Source organism: Mastomys coucha, unplaced genomic scaffold (assembly GCF_008632895.1).
Source record: "Mastomys coucha isolate ucsf_1 unplaced genomic scaffold, UCSF_Mcou_1 pScaffold22, whole genome shotgun sequence".
Classification (NCBI taxonomy): Eukaryota; Metazoa; Chordata; class Mammalia; order Rodentia; family Muridae; genus Mastomys; species Mastomys coucha.
Window position 1 is genome coordinate 147,228,233 of NW_022196905.1, and position 22,500 is coordinate 147,250,732.

Here is a 22,500-nt window from a genome sequence, read left to right on the forward strand (position 1 = left end):
AAAAAAAAAAAAAAAAAAAAAAAAAAAGGCAGATTTTCTAGGCTATTCTTGGTTTCATATCAAGGTGAAAGCCATCATGAGATATGAGAGACTCCAACTAAACAAACAAAACATACACCCCCAAAACAAACAAAAACAGGGTCTCCAGAGGTGGCTCATAACTTGCTGTTCTTAAACATGACCCAAATTTGGTTCCCAGCCCTTACAAGGTAGTTTACAGTAATCTGTAACTTCACCTGACTTCTTTTAATCTCTGTGGGCAGCAGGCATGCATATAGTGCAAAATACACATGCAGAAAAAAAGAAAAACCACTCATACATATTAATGTGAATTGCAGGCCTCAGATATTACATAATATGCCAGTGCTGTTTCATTAATTGTAACAAATGTACCTAACTGCAAGATGTTTGTAATAGGGAAAAGGTTATTGGGGAAGGATATAAAAGGAATACAATTGTTATTTTTTGAAAATTTATTTTTATGTGTATGTTTTGCCTGCTTATATACGAGGGCACTTCATGTATACCTGGTGTCTGTGGAAGCCAGAAGAGGGAGTCAGATTACCTGAAAGTGGAATTATTTTTTTTTAATTTTTTCTAAAGATTTATTTATTTATTTTATGCATATGAGTACACACTGTAGCCTTACAGATAGTTGTGAGCCTTCATCTGGTTGTTGGGAATTGACTTTTAGGACCTCCGCTCACTCTGGTCAGCCCTGCTCGCTCAGTCCCTGCTTGTTCCAGCCCAAAGATTTATTTATTATTATAAATAAGTACACTGTTGCTGTCTTCAGACACACCAGAAGAGGATGTCAGATCTTATTATGAGTGGTTGTGAGCCACCATGTGGTTGCTGGAATTTGGAAGCGTAGTTGGTGCTCTTACCCACTGAGCCATCTCACCAGCCCTGAAACTAGAATTATGGATGATTGTAAACTACTACACGGGTAATAGGAACCAAACCTGGGTCCTCTAGAAGAGCAGTAGGTACACTTAATTCCTGAGCCATCTCTTTAGCTACCTACTTCTTTATATTTTAAGATTACATTTATTTTGTGTGTGTGTGTGTGTGTATATGTGTGCAAGAGCATGGAGGCCAGAGGAAAACCTGTAGTTCTCCCCTTCCTTTGAACTCAGATCAGACTAAGCAGCAAACACCTTTACCCACTGAGCCATCTCACCAGTTCCTCACTAGCTTCTTTATAATCTTTTTTGTAAAACTAAAACTGCTCTACAAAATAATTCCATTAACATAAAACAAATCTTAAATTCAACCATGTTCATTAACAGTTTTTTGTTTTTTAAAGGCAGTTTCACTTTTAAGCCAGGCTGGCCTGGAATGAACTATGTAGTTCAGGGTGGCCTCAAACATGATGATCCCCTGCCTCAGCTTCCCAAGATCTAGGATTACAGGTATGAGGTTTCACATTTGGGTAAGAGGACTTTGTGTGATAGGTGTCTAATGTAGCATAAGACGGCCTACAACTCACCATGCAGCTGAGACTGGATTTAAACTTCTAATTCTCCTGCCCCTACCTCCCAAGTGCTATGATTACAGGTATGTGCCACCTGGTCTGGCTCAGTAAGAGGATCTTTGAAGAGAGGTCTGAAGATGTAGCTCATTAACAGAACATGCACAAGACCTTGGGTTCTATCCCTAGTGGATGAGCACACCTATACATAAATATAGCTTTAAAGAACCCTGAAAACAAAACAAAACAAACAAACAAAAACCAACTGTAATCTCGGTACAATAGCTCAAAATTTCAAGAGAAAAAAGTTGTGTGTCTCAAAAGCTTTCCATTCCTAACTGCTTTTTCCTGTCACCACTGAGGATTACAGCTGGATACGGAGAAGCCTATGATGTATACACCCCTGCAATCCAACTTTGGACATCTGCTGGTCAATTATCTCCAAATGCTCTTTTTATCTCCAAAGATACAGCTATTGGAACCAGAAAGAGATTAGGAGTTAGTGTGTTGGGTGGGTGGGTGGGGACATGGGACAACAGGTCGACAGTTGGCAGTTCTGGAAAATCTACTTTTAGGGGCAAACAGCCCAGTATAGCTTTGGAGCAAAATCTGTAAAGATGCATCTGAGGGCACCAAGATCAAACTTTTGACAACAGCTACTACCTAGTTTGTTCAACAGACGCTGGGGTGCAGTGGCCTAACCTGGGAGGCTCTTTGACCCTGCTTTTAAATTTGTAGTCACTTCTTCACATGTGCTCACCTGCCTGGAGAGCTCAGTGAGCAACCCCCTCCTCCTTACTTAAGATATGCAGCTTGAATTTGTGAAAATTCAAAGCCCACAAGGCATAAGCCTTTGACTATCTTTAAACACAACTCTGCAAAAGGTTGAGTGTAGGTACACACCTGCAATTCCAGTACTAAAGCAGCGAGGACAGGAGGACCAGGAATTTAAAGGCTGTATAGAAAGTTCAAGGCCAGCCTAGGCTATATTTAACTGTATAAAACCTTTTTGTTTAAAAGAAAACAAAAAACAAAACAAACAAAAAACAAAGAAAATCTTTTGAGAGCTAAGTAGCAGAGTGCTTGCCTAGTATGCAGGAGGCACTAGGTTCCATGTCTAGCACATTAAAAACAAAAAGGCTTTGCCAGAGATTACATAAAACCAAACACAACTCTTGCACAGATATTTCTCTTCTACTCCTTGAGTCACTGGGAGAAGGGTAAAAACTAGACCTGTTTCCTACTCTCTTAACTCTCAAACAGGCAAACAGTAAGAATTTCCCATGTTTATTACTCATTTAAAGCTGTGCAGGTTCCTTCATCTCTATAAAGTATGTTAACAAAAAAATAGGTATCATAAAATCAAAAGCTGGCAAAAAGCACCAGAAACAAGACAAGCAGCAAGAGACTGGCAAAAAAAAATCTGCTATGTATCATTTTGATTGGTATTTGTTATGCTGGGAAATTTACCCATCAAGGGACAGGATGTGATGATGTGTGCAGGCATTCTTGGTTAGCCTCAGTGTGTATGTGCCCACACACTATCCGTGTTTAGTGAGCACATTACAGGATGCTGTTAATTAAATATTCTGCAAGGCACAAGATGATGGCAATGACTAAGTACCTTGCCTAAAATCTCAACATTGCTAGGGCTGAATAAAGTTGAGTCAATACATCTACAAATTAATAATTAAAACCCAACACATAACTAACAGAAAGGCAGACAATGATATAAACTACAACTTCATGATGATAGCCATTCAAAGAGACGACAAACCCAAGAGGAAAAAAAGTTTAACCTTGACTTGATGGGGAATGCCTTTAATCCCAGTTCTCAGGAGGGAGTCAGGAGGATCCCTGTGAGTTCAAGGCCAGCCTGGTCTATAGAGCAAGTTTCAGGGCAGCCAGGGCTACACAAAGAAAGCCTATCTTGGAAAACAAGTAAGAACCAAATCAAACCAAACCACCTCCCCCAAAAAACAAACATACAAAAACAAAACCCTCAACCTCATGGAAAGGGAAAGCTGAGGATGAAACTGCTAATAAATGGGGCACTTGCCTAGCATGCACAGAGCCAACCCTGACACCACGTAAGCTAGCACAGTGGCACACAGCTATCATGATAACATGATAGAAGGAGGTAGAAGCAGGAGGATCATAGCCATGCTCACCTTCAGTATGGAATCTAGGACAGTGGTTCTCAACCTTCCTAATGCATCAACCCTTTAATACAGTTCCTCATGTTGTGGTGACATCCAACCATAAAATTATTTCATTGCTATTTCAATGTTGCTACTATTATAATGTAAATATCTGATATGCAGGATATCTGATATGCAACCCTGTGAAAGGGTTGTTCAACACCCAAAAGGAATCTCGACCCACAGGTTGAGAATCACTAGATCCTATGAGACTCATCCCCACCGCCCAAATAAAAAAGCAAAATGAAATGATAGTTTGTTTCTACTGGCCATATAGGATGGATAAAATCCTCTAAGTAGTGGGTCCTGCATATTGCCAGGGCAGCACAGTGGAAGTGGCCCTAAATGTTGATGGAACACATGGGGATCCAGCAGCTCATAAGGGTTTGAGAATGGGAGAACTAGCCCAATCCCTCACTGTCTGCAGCACTTGGGGAGAGTAGGCCCTGTACCTCCACTGGGCAGCACAACGGAGCTGGTTCTGTAGGCATGGGTGCAGGTAAGCCAGGCCCAAGGGGGAGAGTGATCCTGCCAAAGGGTGGCCTAACTGGAGCAGTGCTGGAAACCTCACTCTGGTGATCAGCTCAGTTACTACCTAAGCCCAGGTTCAAAGGTTTGAGTTGGCCAATCCAAAAATCTACATCATCTGTAACTCTTAGTGGGCTCAAAAAGGCCAGTCTTGTTGTTCCAAAAGCTGCAGGATCTCCATGACACAGGGCAATACCAAGATAACAGAGAGAAGTCCTGGTGTAGATCCAATATTGATGATGTCACACAGAAACTAGAGACCTCAAACCAGATCAATGACTCATTACAATGAACATTTGCAAGTGAAAATGTTTGGACAGAGGGGTATTGTGGAGCATATTGTGACATACTATAGCTTACAAGATGTTTTCTATTTTCTATGCTTTGTTTAGTTTTTCTTGTTTGTGTGTTTATTTTCTTCTTGAGATTGTAAGGGCAGATGGTGGATATGAGGAGACAGGCAGATGAGTGGGACTGGAGTGCATGATGTGAAATTCACAAAGAATCAATAAAAAGTTAAAAAATATATATCCTATAAGTAGGAAGAAGAAGAAACAGCCTCATAAAGTGACATACATAAGACAGCACCAGCTTTCTGAAGGAGTTTGGCAACTTCTACTAAAAATTTTATTATGAAACCAACCCCATGATAAGAATTTGCCCCACAGCAACAACCACATCACTGCAAGTTAGTAATCTAAAGAAACATACTACTTTTCAGCTTGTAAAAAAGTACAAAATGTAGCTAACACATGTGTATTAATAGAAGATGGCTCAGAGTCAATTTTAAGTAGAAAGTACTAAAATTTAATAACAAAAAACTGTGGTCCTGAGATTTTAAAATAGACCATTATCTCAAAAACAAACAAATGAACAAAGGCATCTGCTGCAGAAGAGAGCAGAGATTAATGTTAAAAATTAATATGCTGGTGCTGCACACCTTTAGCCATAGTGCTCCAGAGAGGTAGGAGGATCAAGGCAAGCTTGGTCTACAGAGCGAGTTCCAAGACAGCCAGGAATGTCAAAAACAACACAACAACAACAAAAAGAAACAAACAACAAAAAACTTGAAGATGAAGTTTGTTAAAAATGAGATTCAAGGGCAGAAGAGACAGCTCACCAGTTAAGAGCACTGACTGTTCTTCCAGAGGTCCTGAATTCAATTCCTAACAACCACATGGTGACTCACAACCATTTGTAATGAGATCTGATATCCTCTTTTGGTGTTTCTGAAGACAATGATGGTGTACTCACATATATAAAATAAATAAATGAATGAATCTTAAAAAAAGAAAAAACCAACAAAAAACAAAAAGAAAATGAGATTCAAACATCTCTATCTTCTTTTCCTTTTCTCTCTCTCTCCTCTCTCCCCTACTCTTCCTTCCTTTTCATGGTGCTGGGGATTAGATCACATGAGTCTTTCTTCACTCCTCTAAGAGTTGCGCTTTTATTCCTCCATTCATTGTTTTCAACAGCTGATCAACTGACAAAAATTTCAACTCATTACCTTTTATAAAGAAAGTTTTACTAGAATACAATAATTTTCTTTGAGCTGTCTACTATCTAAGGTTAGATTTTTTTCCCCTAAACAATGATGACATAGTTGAGTACTAACAAACTAGTAACAGCCACAAGGCCCATAGAACCCAAAAGATTCACCATCTGGCTTTTTACAGAAAAAAAAATGTCTACCATTATTTCCTTCCTTTGTCCTCTCCCTCCCTTCTCTATCCATTCTGAAATCTCCAAAGGGTTTCTACAGGGTATTCCTATATAGCCTGTGCTACAAAAGAATCAAACTAGGAATATAGTTCAGGATGCATGGACAAAGCCCTGGGTTTGATTCCCAGCATTGCCAGCAGTTAAATTCTATGTAGCCCAGGCTGGAGTTATGGCACGTGCCACTATGCCAATTCTTTTTTTCCTTTTGGTTTTTCAAGAAAGAGTTTCTCTGTGTATCCCCGACTGTCCTAGAATTTACTCTGTAGACCAGGCTAGCTTTGAACTCAGGCATCTACACGCTTCTGCTTCCTGAGTGCTAAACACTGTACTGGACAAAGAATTCTTAGATATACCACCAAAAGCTGTTTTCATTAAAAAAACAAATAGGTGGCATCAAAATGTTAAACTGTGCTTTTTTTCAAGGCAATGCTACAAGAAATACCCAAAGCCTGAGAAAAGTATTTAAAAAGAGGTGAGAACACCTAAAAATATTTTTTTCATTATTCATTTTTTAAATTTGTTTTTGAGACAGGGCCTGTGTGTGTGTGTGTGTGTGTGTGTGTGTGTGTGTGTGTGTGTGTGTGTGTGTGTGTAGCTCTGTCCTGGAATGTGCTCTATAGGTCAGGCTGGTCTCGAACTATTTTTTTTTTTAAATGCATATAGGTATTTTGCCTAAATGTATGCCTGTGTAGCGTGTGTGTGTGCCTGATGCCTGTGGAAGCCAGAAAGGTGTCAAATCCCTTGGAATTTGAGTTACAGACAATTCTAATGTGGGCACTGGGAACTGAACCCAGATCCAGTCAGTGCTTTTAACCACCAAGCCTCGATGACACATTTTTACAAAGCTCTTAAGACTAGACAAGTCGGACAAGCAGATCTTTTGTTACTATGGTGCCCACCACTCTCTTTTAGTGTACTAAATGGTTTTTCTTCCTATGCTGGTTTACTATCTTACCAAAAGCCCACAATGTTCTCAATTAACTACTGGAAATGTACTGGTGGTATACATAAATTGTGTTTATTAGAAATTTATTTGTGATAAGTAAACATTCACGGTATGATGTGTACAAGTATAAACACATACACACACAAATAAATCTGGATATGGTGGTATGCTTCTGACATCAAGTATTTGAGAGGTAGAGTGTAGATCAGAAGTTCAGTGTTATTCTCATCTAAATGGCAGTCCTTCCAAACAAACAGAACTGGGGAGACAGCTCAGAAGGATAAAAGTATTTGTGTATGCAAGTCTGACAATTTAAGTTTGATCCCCAGAACCCAAGTATAAAAGTAGATGTTGTGGCCTGCTGTGTAGCAAAAACAAGAGACCTCAGAAGTGGAAAGACCCCTAGAAATGAAGTCCAAAAAACAATCTATTTTCATTTTCATGGTTTATCCTTTGACATCCACACATGTACAGTGACATGCTTGACCACTCAAACACACAAAAAAAAAAATTAACTGAAATTTTAAAATAAACCAACACCTAAAACTTTAAAAAAGAAATGGCAGAAGATTTTAAAAGTGCACCAAAGCAGGTATGTAGATGGTAAATGAACATATGGAAAGAGGCTCAATATCATTAGCCAGGCAGAGAGGCATGTCAACCTATTAGAATGGCTAAAACAAAATATAACAAGGCAATGTCAAGTGCTGGAGAGGATGGGGGAGAAATTAAGACTTTCTATACACAGTAATAGCAGGAATGCAAAAATGTTATAGTCACTTTGATGAATTGAACACGAACACTTAGTTCATGACCTGGCAATCATGCTCCTAGTACTGTTTTGTTCTTTTATTCATACTCTAACTCTGAAATACATCATGTAGTCCAAACCTATTACAATACTACTGCCTCACCCTCTTAAATGCTAAGAGTATAGATGTAAGCCTGTCTTCTATTTTTGCATCAATGCAAGAGAAGTGAAAATCTGTGTTCATATAAAAACATATACACAAATCCACACAGCATTATTTACAATCACTATAAGTCTGAAAAGTTAAAGATTTTCAAATACATTTTACTGGGGGGTAGAAAGCAGACTAAAAAAACCAGCAACCTTTTCTAAATGTTTTAAGATATTCTAACCCAACTTAGGATGACCCATCTTAAAAATTTTTCCTCATGGAAACAGGATCAGTTTGTAGTCCAGGCTGATCCTCTAACTTGTGATAGCTAGACAGACAGACAGAAACAGACACAAATAGGCTGATTTTAGATAAAAGATTAATTTTATGTGTACGAATGTTTTGCCTGTATGTATGTATGTACGTATGTATGTATGTACAAGGTGTATGCCTGGTGTACTCAAAGGTCAGAAGGCAATGGATCCGGTGGAACTGGAGTTAAGATGATTACGAGCCACCATGTAGATCCTAGGAATCAAATTTGCAAGTAGAACATGCCTCTCATCCTAGCACTCAAGAGGCACAGACAGGTAGACAAACCACTATGTCCCTGAGGCCAGCCTCGCCCACAGATTTCTAGGCCAGCCAGGATTACATAGTGAGACCATTTAAAACAAAACAAAACAAAACAAAAATAAGCTTCAAATACTGGGGCTTGTTGGTAACTCAGTACAAGTTCTTGCCTACCATGCAGATGGCCCTGGGTCCCATAATAGCACCACATGGAAGTAGTAGTACATAACTGTAATCCCTGTACTTGGGAGATAGAATTCAGAAGTTCAAAGTCATCTTCATAAACACACACACACACACACACACACACACACACACACACAGAGAGAGAGAGAGAGAGAGAGAGAGAGAGAGAGAGAGAGAGAGAGAGAGAGCGAGCGAGCGAGAGAACGCGAGTGCACATTTGAAAGCCAACCTGGGCTCCTCAAACCCTTTCTCAAAACAAAACATCTTAGCTGGGCGGTGGTGATGCATGCCTTTAATCCCAGCACTTGGGAGGCCGAAGCAGGCGGATTTCTGAGTTCGAGGCTAGCCTGGTCTACAGAGTGAGTTCAGGACAGCCAGGGTTATATAGAGAAACCCTGTCTCGGAAAAAAAAAAAACAAAAAACAAACAAACAAACAAAAACAAAACATCTTTCAAACAGTACACAAGGTTAAGTGAAATCTTCTATAATGCAAATTAAAAACTAAAATTAAGATTTAAACAAAAATTTTCTTTGTCAAACTACTCCACAGCATGGTCATGGACAGTCAAAGCTGAACACTTCTTTCAGGTCAAGTCTATAGTCAACTGACAACAATGGAGCCAGTCTAATGGTACTTCAGAGGCTACTTCATTCAACCTTCAGGAATGCTGCCCTTAACCATTTCCAAAACTGTGTGGCCAAACTGTGTGGCCCAACCTGGGTCCAACTGGTCCTGTGCCCATAAACTCTAACCGTAACAGGTCTTGTGACTATCCAATTATCAATGACAACTATCAAGCCAGTGCTCCCTCCTGCTCTTTTTTTTTCTCCCCCAGACAGGGTTTCTCTGTGTAGCCCTGACTGGAACTCACTCTGTAGACCAGGCTAGCCTTGAACTCAGAAATCCGCCTGCCTCTGCCTCCCAAGTGCTGGGATTAAAGACACGCGCACTGCTCAGCCCACCTCCTGCTCTAATGTCAACTCCCTTCATTCCCAGGCTTCCCATGTCAGCATCCAGTAAAGCTCAGAGGTCACACTATTTTGCTCATAGTCAATCAGGCTGTTAATAAGTAACAGAACTTGGCCTTTGGTATTCCAGAATGAATCATACCGTTGTGATGGTGTCCCTATTGAATTTTCTAGCATGTGTCCCTATCCTGGCTTTGTTCCATTTAGGACAAAATGCTACTCCTCAACTGTAAAAAACAACAACAACAACAACAAAAAATCCCACAGAAATATGAGAATGTGCTTTCATTTTAATCCCATGTTTATTGATGCAGGGCTACTTTATACTGTCTGAAGCAGTTGACCATTTTTGCATCACGCTCTAGCAGAAGCATGGTTTTGCCAGCTGCAGATAATTTCTGTGATTGTGTGAGGGTACATGAATTCGAGGGCCCCCCAGTATTTGAAATTTGTTTTTGTTTTATTTTAAAGGGTCTCACTATTATTTGAGGGTGTTGGTCGTTTAGGGAGGCTGGTTGTGGTTTGATAGTTAAGCTGTGGTCAAAGAAGAAACAATAGGAAAGAAATTAAATTCAGAGATCTTTATCCTCCATCCTTGTTTCTCTCCTATCTAGTGTTGGGGTTGAAACTCTGTGTGTATGTATGTGTGTACTCACGGTGATAAAGGGTAGAAAAAAGAACCCACAATGTAGCAAAAACAAGCTACATTCAATTCCTCTCCACCACTGGCATGTCTTTATTACCTCCTCAATCACCAATTTAAAATTATTTAATTTTCACCAATAACAAGAGTGAGATGTTGGCAAGGAAGATGGCTCAATATGTGAAGAGTTTATTGAGCAAGTTTGATAATCTAAGTTTGATCCCCAGGAACACATGTAAAAGTAGAAAGAACCAACTCCACAAAGTTGTGCTCTGAACTCCATATGTGCTCTACACCAAAATAGATAACAACATAAACACAGCAACTTTTAAAGACCAAGGTCCAACTTTTGGACATTGGCCACAAATTGTTTCTAGCAATTAGGGTTAATACATCCCAAGTTCAGTGCATGAGCCTCATGCTGGGAAAATAGCTTTTTCATCATGGTAAATCCCCTGCCAGGTAAAGATAGACCACTGTTATCTAAAGGGTCCCCAAAATCAGGGTTCCAGGCAACCCTGGTGTGTTACATAGTAGGAAAGGAAGTTATAGGCTCTCAGATTACACCAAGGATATTGTATGTCTGGAGTCTTTGAGATGGGTGGTGGGGGTGGGAGGAGCAAATCACCCAGGAAATGCCCTGGTGGCAGAAAAGAACTGAAGGTGCCACTTGAACCAATGCCTGCCATCCATCAAGGGCTCAGGTAGATGAGGCACATACAGATCCTTACTGGCCCCTGTCCAAAGCCAAGAAAAGGAAGGCCACTTGGATGGGGTAGCTTCAACAGAGTAAGTCACAGTAGGTCAGGTGCAGAGAGTGGCCTGCCCAGTCCAAGTGCTCTACAGGCCTAGGAACTAGAGTCCTACTGAAAGCACCAGCAACCTAGAGCTGGTAAAGCTCTTGCAGAGAGCGCAGCAACACAGTAAGGCATGAAAACCCATGGGCTCTACCCCACTTCCAAAGCGAATCCTGAAAGACAGTGAGGGGAAATCATTTCATGTTCTCACTGCGGATGTTACTGCTATATAACATGATAAATGTGGGTACCCTTACTCCTAAAACCAAGGTATATGATTCCCTAATCTGTCTCCTGACCTTACTCTTCTCCAAACCTTTCCATCACCTTGAATTACTTTCTGCAGTGGCACTACATACTTGTCCTCTAAGTACTCTCTATTTCCTTTATCTAATTCAGGGGCAAGTTTTGCCTCTCCCTCCTCTTGACCTTCTTTCTCAATCAGGTCCCTGTCCCCTCTTACCTAGCCCAACTTCTAAACGTGTCTGTAAAGCCAACTTAACCTTTTCCTCCAAATGACTCCTCTTCTAGTGTCTACAGGCGTCTCTGCTCATGGTGACATCAGCCTTGACACTGGTTGCTGTGCACTATTCTCTCCTGTCAATTCTTTCTCTGGCATAAAGGTTTCTTTGATGGGTAGTCGCATCTAGTCACTTTTGAACCCCACACTAACTTTCTTCTCCAGGCATGGGTGGAATGCCAACTATGTGCCAGGCACTGGGAACACAAAACAGAGGCAATTCTAACCTCAGTACATCAGTTTAGCCAGTTTCTACTTTTATCTCCACATTTAGCCTCCTAGTCCTCTTGGTATGACTTAACTGGCCCACTCAGGCCTGGAAACTTCTTAGGGCCTTCCTTTTCTCTTTATTCTGCCCGTCTGTTGATCCTAGATAGCCCTCCCTGTTCCTCTTTGATTGAAATCTGCTTGAATAACAAATTCTCAGTAATCAATTATCACTCTATTCAGTATACTTTATACAAAAACAAACCTTCCCTTTTTTATATTCTGTCTCATACATTGAGGCTTCTTCTCAAATCAAGTTGACTTTCTTTATTTTGAGACAGGGTTTCAGTGTAGCCTAGACTAGCCTTAAATTCCTAGATGGCAATATCTACCCCTAACTCCTGAGTACTGGGATTACAGGCATGAGAAACTATTCTGATTTATAGGGTGCTGGGTATTGAAACTAAGATTTCATGTATGAGAGGCAAGCACTCTACCAACTGAGATACATCTACAATCCTGAAAAGGTCGTTTCTTCCCAGTGATAGAGAACAGAGAGCTTGTCTTGGCAACCTTTCTTGAGAACAGGAAGGTGGGTATGCATTACTGAGCATGCAGTAAGTATCCACTGTGGTACTGGACATGGATAGTCTACTACCATCTTATTTCCTCCATTCTGTTTCAGCCATGTGCTTTCTTGTCTCCTGGCATATATTAAACTGCTTTGTCTTTCTTCTCAAGTTCTCTGTGGCCACTCATCTTTGCAGCACTCAAACACTAGGCAGGGCTGGCCACTGTTGCTCTTCCTCATGTCCAAATGCCTTAATTGTGTTTCAGTGTTCCCTTGCTTCTACAGCTGATGTTCTGTGTCATTTTAGCAATTTTTCTAACTTGAAGGAACACAATCACCTCCTAACTGGTTGTCTGCCTGTCAGTAAGTGCATCCTTTGCAAGTGTGACTCCCTCTGTCAATTATCATGTCTGGAGTGGGTCCTCATAATATCTGAGGTCTCTTCCCAACAGCCCTGCTACTCCCTTCCCCAAAAGGTCCATACCCCATACATTTTCCCAAGCTAATGGAAGGCCTCACCAAGTTCTTGAAGAACCTTTTGTCTTTTACCTAGCTATTTCCTCTAGGTCCTCCTGCCTCAACAACTCCAGGGAACATTTTGGGGTCTCCTGGGCTTGAATAACAGTTCCTTTTCCTGTGCTTCCACATCACCTGGTGCATTACTATTGCTCACCAGCCAGGCTAAAATCATCTAAACATAGATCATATACACCATGACCTCTCCAGAGCCTATCCTCTGGGCTAGAACACAACTTTGGGGAAGGGGACAAAAGGCTCACTTCCCTCTTGTTGGCCAATTTCCTTGGGTCTTTTTCCGTAGAACTACTGCCACCTAGGGGCAAAAGGCCAGCACTGCATCTCCCCCACCATTCAGCATTTAACTAGCTTGAACACACTAAAGATGATGGGAACACAAACCAGGAAACAGTTCATTCTGGAGGAAGTGGAAAAGCCTTGGCATTGGGAGGCAGCTTCAAATGATGTTTGTGCTCTGAGCTGGGCCACACAGCTTTCCAGGGAAAGAGCAGAAAGGGTCAGAGAAGGGCATGAGGGGCATCCCAAACTAAGGAGTTCTGATTTTAATGTTTAGAACCATTTGAACAGCCCAGCATACTTTTTCATGCCCCAAGACTTCTTTTAATCAGGAGAAACATAGATCTGCATCTTCAAAAGTCAACTCCTGTTGGTGTGCAAAGGAAAGAGAGAAGCAGTTCAAGAAGCAACTATGTAAGCACAGGAACGAGTATGTTCTTCAGTCTCTGCCTTTCTACTGTTGCCCAGGGACCTATTCCTGAACATAGCCAAACTTAAGTTGTCTCCCTCAAACCAGTGCTTCAACAGAAACATTTCCTATTTCTCTCAGCTTCTTCACACACCTTGAAGTCACAGAATTAAAAAATTTATATGTGTTTTGTTTGCATATATGTATGAGAACCACATGTATGCTTGCTGTTCTGCAAAATCAGAGACGGCATGGGAATCTCTGGAACTGGAGTTATGAATGGTTGTGAGCCATCATGTGGGTGCTAGGAACTGAACACAGGTCCTCTGCAAGAGCAACAAATGCTCCTGTCAACTGAGCTACCTCTCCAGTCCCACAGCACTTTCAAAACCAGATCTCAACAGTTTTGCATACACCAGTTAAAAGGCAATATGCTGGAGGTATCTAGGACTTGCTTTCAAACCCTGCACTGGCCACCACAGTGCAAGAGACTATCCTAAGTTTCACTTTCTTCTCTAAAATGGATATTATAACACCTACCTTAGGGGCTGGAGACATGCCCGTGAAGTATTAAATCATGGTACATTGTTGAAAGATTCTGATGATTATTTGTAACTGCAAATATTCCATGTGTGGCATGCACAATACTGGGAGTTTCCTCACATCTTTACATCTGCACAATACTTTCACCCTGCTATTTCACAGGCAATTCAATACAGCTTACTCAAGATCTTAGAAGCTTCACCCAGATCATCAGAGATAGGGTTGGAAGAACTTTTCCAGGAAGATTGCCTAAAGATTTCTCACCTCTGTGTATATGTATTTTGGTGATGGGGAAAACGAGAGAAAGACCCCTAGGGACCCCTCAATGTGCTTTTGGTACTCACAACTGGAAGAAGTAGGAGGCAGAGATGTTAATACTCAGTAGGCAGAAGAAGCCAGGCATGCTATCCAACTTTCTACAATGCATAGGGCAGCCAGGCCCCCACAACCAACCATTTATCAGATTCTAACTGCCTGTAACAAGGAGGTTAAGAAAGCTTTCTTTAACATCCGATCTTGCCCCTTCTAGAGCTCTGGTCAGCGGTGTCCCACATGAACACTTCCGATTTTGGAAGCTCTGTCTAGTGCAAAAAAAGTTCTCCACCTGCTCTGCACATAGTAGGTGTCAAACCCATTTTGACATGCTTTAGCAGCAGAAGACAAGAGAAAAGGCAGACCCATCATCACTTCCCATTGTTCAACAGCGTGCAATTATCTTTTAATATTTACACATTATTTTACTAGTGAAAACGTCCCGAAAACAGCTTTGTTAGAGATGGCGGTCAAAGAAAAATTTCCCCTTTCTCTTCTAAGACTTCCACACATACAGAAGAAAGGTGTGCACACTTCTAAAAGGACCTCACGACCCGTCGCGGTGTATCCTGAAAATCGTCCACAAAAGAAATCTATGGGATTTCCCGAGGGAGCAAATCTGTGGGCCATGACCTCTGGCGCCCAAGGTCCTCGCTCCACTCTTCCACCCCCGGATCACTGGGCCTCCGAGATCAACTATCCGGGGGCCCCCAAGCCTCGGAGCCCGGCCCCCAAAGCGCGTGCCCACGCTGTGTCCTTCTCCCGCCTCTCTCGCGGGAGCCCAGAGAGGAATCTGGCCCGGGGGAGGCTTGTCGCCAACCTGAATCAAACAAGTCGGTTCCCACTCGCCTAGCCGCGGCCCACACGCGCGTCTCGATACCCAGGCCTACCGCGGCCTGGGGCCTTCGGCCGGTGCAGGCCCGGCGGACGCCTGTAGGGCTAGGCGAGCTCAGGCCCTAGCGCGGCCTACTCTTTCGGAAGTCGCCGAAGCCTCCGGCCTCACCTGAACGCGGGCGGGAAGGCCCGGGGCTCTGCTCCGGGGCGGGCGGCGCGGCGATAACGGCTCCGCACGGCCTCGGTAGCGGTGGTGGCGGCGGCAGAGCGGTAGCGGTAGCGGCGACGGCGACGGCGACGGCTGCGGCTCCTCCTCAGCGCGCACGACCCGCTCCCCGGCCCCGCGGCTCAGACACGCCCCCTTCTCAGCGCGCTCTACTATTGGTCAGTGTCTTTGAAGAAGCGACGCTCATTGGTTGGCATGGCTGTCGCGGTACTCGGGTGCGCGCGGCGAAGGTGGGACTTCCTGTCGGCGTCGTCTGCGCTGGACCAGGGCGCTCAGTGGAGTCGTGAAGTGACTAGCGATGGCCGCGGAGAGGGCTAGTTGGAGCCTGGCCCTCAGTGGACGCCGACTGGACGTCGAGGCCAGAGAGTGACGCTTTTTATAGATGGCGCACGCCGTGTGGTCCTCACAATGCGGGCTGTGCAGCCGCTTACGTCCAGAGTAAGCAAGGTGGTCATCGGGGAGCCGAGGCTAGGAGGACAGGATCCCCGATTCGAATCCCGGCCCGGACATTTCCGGTCTGCCTGCAGTTGAGCACCGGCTGACGTCACTGAGCCTGGCCTCAGTTTCCTTATCTGGTGAAGCGGGTTTAAGGATGTGGTCAGCATGAGCAGCCTCTGGAAATCTAAAGTTAAAATTTCGTAGTTTTAGGATTTTCTTAACGTGTATGCATGAGTGTTCAGCCTGCATATATGTCTGTGCACCATGTGCGTGTAGTGCATATGGAAGTCGAAGAGAATGTCGGATCTTCTGGGACTGGTGTTAGTTAACTGCGTTTGGGTGCTGAGAACTGAACCTGTGTCCTCTGGGGAAGAAGCCAGTGATCTTTATTGCTGAGGTATCTTCCCAGCCCCACTTCCTTCGAAATTTTAAATGCCTACTATGTGCCAGCCAATTGGGCAGTGAGCAGAAAAATAACTGCCTGTGCCTTTCGGAGGCTGCTGTTCTGGGCTAGTGCTATCAGAAACGTATATGCCGGCCTGTTTGATTTAAAACTTCTCTATTGCCGGTCAGTGGTGGCACATGCCTTTAATCCCAGCACTTGAGAGGCAGAGGCAGGCAGATTTCTAAGTTCGACGCCAGCCTGGTCTACAGAGTGAGTTCCAGGACAGCCAGGGCTATACAGAGAAACCCTGTCTCGAAAAACAAAACAAAACAAAAAGATAAAACAAAAACAAACAAACAAAAAACCCCTTCTCTATTGTCTCTGCCTCCTTCCATCTTTTTTTTTTTTTTTTAGCGTGTTTGTTTTCTTTTAGTCAGGATCTTCCTCAGTAGTCCTGGCTTGGAACTTATAAATCATGCTGACCATTGCCTCATAGAGATCTGCCTGCCTCTACTTCCTGAATGCTGAGTTTAAAGGTGATGTGTATGTTTTTGAGACAGTGTCTCATGTGATCCAGGTTGGCCTTAAACTTCCTATGTCACTAAGGATGTCAGTGAAATGATCCTTATGCTTTCATCTCCCAAGTTCTAGGATTACAGGCCTGCAACACAGCAGCTGGGTAGAGGTAAACTTTTAAAAATAGTTTTACAGGATTTGAAAAAATATTATATTTTAATATTTTATATTATGTATGTATTTGTATGTATGTGTTTTTAAGGGATGGTGTTTGTATGTATATGTATAATATGTATACATTATAATATGCATGTGTCTGTGTGAACATATATGTGGAAGTCAAAGAATTACTTGCAGGCGTCAATTCTTCCATCATAAGAGACCTGGGGGTTGAACTCAGGTTGTCACACTCAGCAACCAGTGTCTATTCAACTGAGCCATCTTTATAGCCCTGTGATGTTCTTTTTTTAAAAAAAAAAAATTAATTTATTTATTCACTTAACATCCCGACTGCTGCCCCCACTCTTGGTCCCCTTCCCACAGGGTTCCCTTGTTCTCCTTCTCCTCTGAGAGGTGGAGCCCCCCCCCCCCTAGCCCCCTTACCCTAGGATGTCAAGTCTCTGCTGGGATAGGCACATCCTTTCACTAAGGCCAGACAAGGCAGCCCAGTTAGGGGAACATATTCTGCCAGTGACATTCTTAATCAACTCTCTACAGTAAAACTTTAAAGAAGCCACAAAATTGTCAGCTATATGGCAACTTAAATTTTAAAATTTTTATTAACTTATGGGCCAAGGGTGTAGCTTAATCATTAAGTACTTTCCTAGCACATCCAAGGAGGTTCACAAAAGAAGAGGAAAGGGGGAAAAAAGGACATGGATATAGTTTGGTGGTTGAGTGTTTTCATAACATACACAAAGGTATAAAGTCAAAGGGTCAGAAGTTCATGGGCAGGATGGGAAGGTGGCCCAGCAGTTAATGAACAGTTACTACTTTGCAGAAGACCAGGATTCAATTCCCATCAACCCACCTATTGACACAACTAACTTTAACTCCAGCACCAAGGGATATAACACCCTCTTCTGTCCTCTGGGACACTTCACTCACGTATACATTTGTGAGTGAAATCCACATTCAGACATATATGTACATACGTAATTCAAAAATAAAAATACAATCTTCCCTTAAAAAAAAAAAAGTACATTCTTCACTGTGTAGCATATTCAAGACCAGCCTCAGCCACATGTGATCCTATTTTTTTTTTTTTTAAAAAAGTTATTAGTTGAAAAGGTAAAAATAACAGGTCTGCAAGATGGCTCAGCAGGATGAGGCACCACCTGACTTCCATCTCCAGGACCACATGGTAGAAAGAGAGAACTGACTCCTGCAAGTTGTCCTGCCTTGTTTAACCCCTTTAGTAGAAGGTGTGCCCCTTACTTTCGTGTCCACACATTGGCACACACACTGCTTTTTTTTGTTTGCTTTGTTTTTTGGTTTTTTGGTTTTAGTGCAAAACCCAGATATTTTTAATGGCTTTATTTAACCATATTTCAACATATGATCAAAGTTAAAAGTTATGAGATCTTTTGCCAGGAGGTGGTAGCACATGCCTTTAATTTCAGCACTTGGGTAGAGGCAGGTTTGAGGCCAGCCTGGTCTACAGAGCAAGTTCTAGGACAGCCAAGGCTATCCAGAGAAACCCTATACAAAACAAAAAGTTATAATATCTTTTATATTCTGTGTTTTTCCTCCATTTGTTCTTGAAATCTAGTATACATTTTACATATCAAATTGGACCTGTTACATTTCAAGGATTCAGCAGTCCCATGTTGCCATTGGACCATGAGGAGGCAGAAGGAAAATCAAATGGGTTCCATCTGAAGTGGTTTTTAAAAGGGTAAGAGCCAGGAAGTGGTGGTGCACACCTTTAATCCCAGTACTTGGGAGGCAAAGGCAGGAGGATTTCTGAGTTCGAGGCCAGCCTGGTCTACAGAGTGAGTTCCAGGACAGCCAGGGCTATACAGAGAAACCCTGTCTCGAAAAACCAAAAAAAAAAAAAAAAGGTAAGAAGAAAAGTAAGCTGGGAAAAGGGGATATGGAAGGTAGAGATTGTAGTTCAGAGGGTAGCCAGGAAGGTGGGGAAGGTGGAGTATGAAGAGGAATTAGAGGAGTTGGGAATAGTTACATTCTTTGTTGTTTAGTATTGCCCTGTAGATCATGCAGAAATTATGGGTCTGGGGTCTGAGAGATAGCTTAGTGGGTAAGAGGTTTGCTGTGCAAGCATGAGGACCTGAGTCTAGAACCTGGTACACACATAAAAAGCCAAGGTGGCCTATGTGTCTGTAACCATACTGATGTGGGAAACAGAGATGGGAAGATTGATGGGACTTGCTGGCTGCCAGTCTAGCTCAAAATTCAAGGGAGACACTGTCTCAAAGGATAGGCAGTGGTGGAGAGCAAGATAATCCATTGTGGGGCAGTGGATTGTACCAAGAAACTTGGTAAGGCTGAGTGGGTTCAGAGACCCCAGCACCTATCTGAGGACAGTGGGTGTTTCCCTGCTCCCTACAGAGTCCTGGCCTGGAACACATGACCACACTCCACACATAGGGATGTGATGGTCACGAAGCACAAAACAGAGTTGTCCATGCCAATCTAGATGGGCCCTGGGGATTTAGCCAAGCTTTTCTTCCAAGACATTTCTTCCTGCCAAAGGTATTTCATCTCTGGTCCATCCTGAGGAAGTGGTGTACACCCATTTTCCACGATGAACAGTGACTAAATGGTATGGATAAGAATGGACTGTTGCTCATCAAGAACTGCCATGGGAGGGAGCTTCAAAGTCTAAGTCTCCTGCAGAAGGCCCCTCCTTGCTAATGGGAGTGTCTTTGCCCTTGCCCCCTTCTTCCCTGTCTTGTCATCCTCAGCCACTGAGCCCCAGACTCCTCCTTGCGATTCCCAGTGGCGTCTGGTTGTCTGGGAGTCAGGGAACACCAACTTCAGCCTCAGCCTGTGTTGTTTCTTACTCAGGCTAAGGCTCCCAGCCTGAGCTGCATTCTCCCATCCCCAAGTGCTGCTTCCCACAAGCCCATCACCCAATGGTGGCATAGGGTAAAATGTCTAGCATCTCCCATTTCACTTGTCCAAGTAGCATTTAGCAGCGAGACAGACCATGGGACCACATCTGACGCCTACAACATGGGACATACCTAGCTGACAAATACCCCAGCTGACGACCCACACAGACCCACATTGGAACTCTGGATTAAACAGACTGGGAGTAACCCCTGGCACTAGACCAATAGACTCAGTCAGACCTTCCTACTCTAAAGATAGATACGTCTTCTTCCCATTTTTGTTTTTGGTGGAGCTACTGCACCGACCCCCATCTAAATCCAGACAGTCCAAGGGACAATTGACAAAAACTCCGAGGCAGAGCCGGCTCCAGAGCCACAGTGGCTACTCCAACTGGGCCATTGCCTTCCTCTGCCCTCTGTATGTATGCATACATGCGGGCATACAGTATACTTGCACACAAAGATGAATGTGTCCCTTATCAACACTTCCCAATTTAAATTTGATGTTGAGCACTTAACAGTGGCTAGTTCACTGAAGGTCTGATTTAATTATATTTATGTGTATATGTAGGTGTGCTTGTGTGGATGGTTGTATATATTCATGCGTGCACACTTGTGGTCACATGCATGTAGAGGCCAGAGATCCCTCTACTATCATTTTTATGTGCTGTCAGTCTTGTTTTCCTGGGACAGAATATCTTCATTAACCTAAAACTTGGTTAGACTAGGTCTTGCCAGGGAGCCCCAGGGATCTACCTTTGTCTTAGGGTTTCTATTGCTGTGAAGAGATACCATGACACAACTATTCTTAAAAAGGAAAACATTTAACTGGAGCTGGCTTACAATTCAGAGTTTAATCCATTATCATTTTGGTGGGAAGCATGGTGGCATGTAGGTGGACATGATGCTGGAGAGATTAGCTAGCTGAGAGTTAGTTCTACATCTAAATCTGCAGGGAACAGAAAGAACACTGGGCCTGGCTCCAGCATTTGAGACCTCAAAGCCCTCCCCAGTGGCACACTTCCTCCTCACCTACTCCCAACAAGGCCATACCTCCTAATAGTGTCACTCCCTATGGGGCCATTTCATCCAAACCCCCACATTTCACTCCTTGGCCATGCAATGTGTTTATCTTGTGGGCCTGGCTCTTTAAAGGATCCCCAGTTCCTAGTCAACTGGCCCTTTAAGAATTCTTAGCTGTTAGAATCTTGACCCCATAACCTTTAGTATTGGTTACCTCTTGAGTTTCTGGGAACAGGATAGGATATAAAAAAGTCAGCTGAGGCTGAGAGGGATTGGGGACTAGCAGACTGAGTTCTCCTCGGCAGTTGATGCAGAAGATACTGTTAGGAGACAGTCAAGCCATGAGCAGGCTGATAGCTAATAGGTTAGAGAATGGTTGTTATAATTTGGAGCTGTTGGTATTGAAAAAACTGGGAGAAGGGCCTGTTTAAGCATACTGTTGGGGAACTGAGGGAGGAACAGTTGTGAAGAACATTTGATGATTGGGAGAGACATTTGAAGGGGCTGGGCTGGAAACTGGGAGGAATGGTTTGGAAAGAAATTAGATTCAAATACACACACACATACACACGCACATGCACATCAATCCTCCTTTCTCTCCTATCTAGTGTTAGGGGGTGAAATAGGGGTGGGGATAGAGTGGGAAAAAAGAAAAAGCAAAGACCATAAAATAGCAAAGACCAGCTGTAGACCACTGTAGACTTATTATAGCCATACCAAAATGCAAAATGTATTTAGTACAACTTAAAAAATATCCATTTTCTATAACTGTTTAAAAATCCAAAGTTCAGAGTCTCTTCTGAGATTCATGGTAATCTCTTAGCTGTAATCCCTGTAAAATCAAAATGGAAAACAAACAAAAAAAATCACAAAACAAAACCAGATCACATACTTAAAACATACAGTGGTTCCTAAAGGGAGGGAAAGGAGCATAATGAAATATTGGATCAAATCAAGACCAAAATCCAGTTAGTGCAACTCTAAATTCTGCATCTCCATATCTGATGTCAAAATGCTCTTCAGATCTCTAACTCCTTCAATTTTGTTGATTGCAACACACTTCTTGGATTGATTCTACTCCCTGTTAACAGCTTTCCTTGGCAGGTATCCTACAATTTTGGCATCCCCAACATCTTGGGGTCTCCAAGGCAGTACAGCTTTAACCTTCACAGTTTCATACATGGCCTCTCTGGGCCTCCGTTCAGAGAAACCCGTGACACAAGGCTGGCCTCAGCAGCTTTCCTTAGTTTCAGAGGGAGATTCTGTAATCCTTTCCATACCTTTCTTGTATCCTAGACTCTAAAGCCAGGACCATGTGGCTTAATCTTCCAGGTTCTACTGCTTTCTTGGGCTGGCAGAGGCCCCCTTGTTCAATTACATCTGCATAAGCTTTATCACTGCTTAAGCTTTTCTTTAATTCTTTTCACAAGTTGGAAGCTTAGCTGGATGGATCTTTCCTAAGAGGCTACTTACTATTCCTTTTATTCCATTTAATCTGTTTATCTCCTTGAACACAGGCCTTAGCTCCATTATACTTCCTAGTCCTCCTTTTCTCCTCAAAGTGTACATTTTGTATTTTTTCTTCTTCAGCTTGCTCTTTTATGTATGTCTATGCATTATATGTTTGTCTGGTACCAATGGAGACTGTAAGAAGTTGTGGGGTCCCAGGTAGTTAGGAGAG

The 22,500-nt window shown here is 42.8% G+C and overlaps 1 protein-coding gene across 1 annotated transcript in view; it reads right to left on the reverse strand.

Moving 5' to 3' along the window:
- Elavl1 (ELAV like RNA binding protein 1) overlaps window positions 1–15,814 on the reverse strand; it is a 44,655-nt gene extending 28,841 nt beyond the window's left edge. Inside the window, exon 1 of the mRNA XM_031338944.1 lies at window positions 15,324–15,814. The gene's annotated coding sequence lies outside the window, so the exon portion shown is untranslated. The remainder of the gene's footprint in view (window positions 1–15,323) is intronic.
- Between the last annotated feature and the right edge of the window lie 6,686 nt (window positions 15,815–22,500).